Source organism: Poecilia formosa, unplaced genomic scaffold (genome assembly GCF_000485575.1).
Source record: "Poecilia formosa unplaced genomic scaffold, Poecilia_formosa-5.1.2 Scaffold704, whole genome shotgun sequence".
NCBI classification, from domain to species: Eukaryota; Metazoa; Chordata; class Actinopteri; order Cyprinodontiformes; family Poeciliidae; genus Poecilia; species Poecilia formosa.
Window position 1 is genome coordinate 124,276 of NW_006800643.1, and position 3,043 is coordinate 127,318.

A 3,043-nucleotide genomic window follows, 5' to 3' on the forward strand; every position below is an offset into this window, starting at 1 on the left:
TCCAGGAATTAACATTGGGGTGCACTGTATCTGTCTGCTCTGGTGAGAAATGACCTTGACACAAAGTCCCTCTTCTTTAGGTTAAGACTGTAAAAGTATTGTAGTTTGAGTCAGCTCTCCAGTCGCTTTAATCTTATGGTCAACATTGTCAAATGCTGCACTGAGGCTCAACACCAGCACTATTGTAATGATTCAAACTATATAGAGAAGCAGATACAAGCTAACTGTTGCCACAGATTCCATTATTATTTTATTTAATTCTATTATGCAGAACTGTGATGTAACACACGTTCTCAGGTGTTCTCAGGTGTGTTTTTCCAATTCAGTGCCTCCAGAGCAGGGGCCAAACAGCCAGCTATCCACAAACCCCAGCTTGGAGAATATTTGCTGTGTTATATAGTTTTCAGTTTTAGGTATCAAACCATAAATATGGTTGTAGAATTTAGTCATTCAGTCCTTTTTCAGAAACTGTTACATCTAAAAAACACTCAGTTTGGTGTTTTGTTGGGTCCTGTCTGATGCTGTTATATTATGAACTGTGAGTGACAGGTTACTGTCCCTTTAAGGGTTACAGTTGTGTTCTACAGAAGCTCTGATAAATGTGCCATTGATGGAAGCTTAGTCAAGGTTATTTCAATAAAGCTACACAATATGGTTTCCGAGTCCTTCACAAACACTACACTAACCTTTTGAGGTTTGGACTTGCTGTGCAGTTTGCTGGGTTATTTTGTCTTTTAAAACTATGCTCTCAGTTCATTTTATTTCAGATTCATGAACAAATTCAAATTTTATTTTGTTCATTCAGTTCCTGAAGGTTTAATTTATTTGAAACCTGCAATGTTTTCTTTCAGTTTTACTTTTTTTGTTATATTTTACAGGATCTGGTTTGTACTCTGGTCATACAAAAGAGACTGAAATAGAAAAAGAATTGTTCCCCCTCAAAGGAGAGGTGACTTTTCTGGTCACAGGCTAAGATTAAATTTCAGAAAGCCTCCTACAAAGATAATGTTTTATTCTGAAATCATCAGAATAAAAGATTTTCTCAGTTTCATTTAATTTAATGCTTATTTTAAGCTCCCTAACATGAGAGTCTATGAGCCATTTGTGCAGATGCTTGAATGTTGTTCTTAAATAATGAATGTGAAGTGTTTTTTTTTTCTAGTTTAATACAAGCGATGCAAAACTTTAAATTGAATAAGACAATGTGTGTGAAATTTGGAGGCCGTCTTCCTATTATCTTCCTATTTTATCAAAGAATAGCAGACCTATCTTGAATTATCTTATAAATATTTGAGACATTACCCTTCATCTCTGATATTAGTCTAAAATGGTACTTAAAATGTTTCCCTTAGGTGTATTAGTAAAGGAGTCATTTGTTTTGGCAAAACCAGTTGGAGGTATCGCAAAACAAAATAGTCCTGGTGAATTTCTTTTTCTGCTGGAGATTTCAAATGATGTGAAGGTGTCATCTATGAATAGATTATTTAAAAGACCAAGACACAATTATGCCACACCTGAAATGCTGCATCGATTTAGGAGGGACAAAAGACATGATTGTGTGGCATATTAATGTGTTTTTATATTTATTCACAAATACAAACCCAATTTCATCTTCTTATGTTTTCATCATTAGTGGTATCATTTTTTGTTTTATTTCGAAAGTTCCCATCATTTTTTCCAAAACATTTTTAAATACTTTTTATGGGAATGCAATGCACTCATGCCAGTGTGCATCCAGTGAATCAGAATGCTTCTTTCCTAAGGCCTTTTGCACCTCTCAAGTCCTTGTAGAGCAGACAGAGGCCAGACTGCTAAATATTTACAAGCTGTCTGTCAAAAAAAGCAGACCAGAAAGCAGACAGAGGAGGAGTGGGATGGGTGGAGAAAGAGGTAGTAAAACCTGGAGGGGAAGTGTGTGTGTAGGTGTTTATATGCGTGTGTGTGCGTATAAGTAAAGGAGAGAGGTCTTTGGACATGAACTTGAGACAGAAAATGAGACCCTGACCTGCATTCCTTCTCCTAAACGTAAACTGCGCCATGGGTAGATGTGCATGTGTGTATGTGTGTCATGGGTTCTCAAGTGCACTCCTGCTATTACACCAAATGTCATAGAATAGAATAGAATAGAATAGAATAGAATAGAATAGAATAGAATAGAAATATTTTTTGCTCTTAGAACAAAAATTTTATTTTTTGTTAAAAATATATTAGTTTTTTCTAAATATTTTTCTAACAAATTCTTTCTATGTTTTTGGAGTAGCAAAGGTGGATAAGAAAGAATATTTTTCTATTTCAGATATTTTAGAAATGTGACAAATAAATCAAAAACGGATTTTTTTTTTACAGGTGGCCCAAAATTATTAGTCACATATTATTTATCTTTATTTTCATGCCCAGTATTTGAAGAAATTATCTTTCATTATGTTTTTTCTTTAATTAAATATGAAAATTTCCCTGAATCAGTTTGCAGAATTTGAATTCTTTATTGTGACTGATAACATTCATACTTTTTTTTAACACTGGCATGAATATGAATCATCAAAATGATGCAGTAGAAGGTGATTGAAATACAAACTTTCCAATAAAACATTTACTTCAGTTAGAAAACCCTGCATGCTGCAACCTTTAATGCATCATCAGAGCAGGTTTCTTGAAGAAAGAGGAAGTTTCCAGCCTGCAGTGAATAAAAATAGTTCAGATTGCTCATTTCAAGGCATTAAAGGTTTAAAGAATAAAATCTAAACATTTTGAGTAATTGGATAAAACCCAGAGTAAAATACTTAAATTAATAATGATAACTTATGATTAAACCAATAATTAATATTGGTTTAACCAGTGGTTGATGTTGGTTTGATTATAAGAATATTTACACTTACTCTTAAACTTATGGAAGTACTTACAGGTGAAACAAGTAACTGTAACATGGTATCAAATAATTAGAATAATGAATTATTCTTGGTTTAATTTCAGAAAAGTCTGTAATAACTCACATCATGATTATAATAAGAGTAACTAATAAGTAAGGATTATTATAAAATGATAA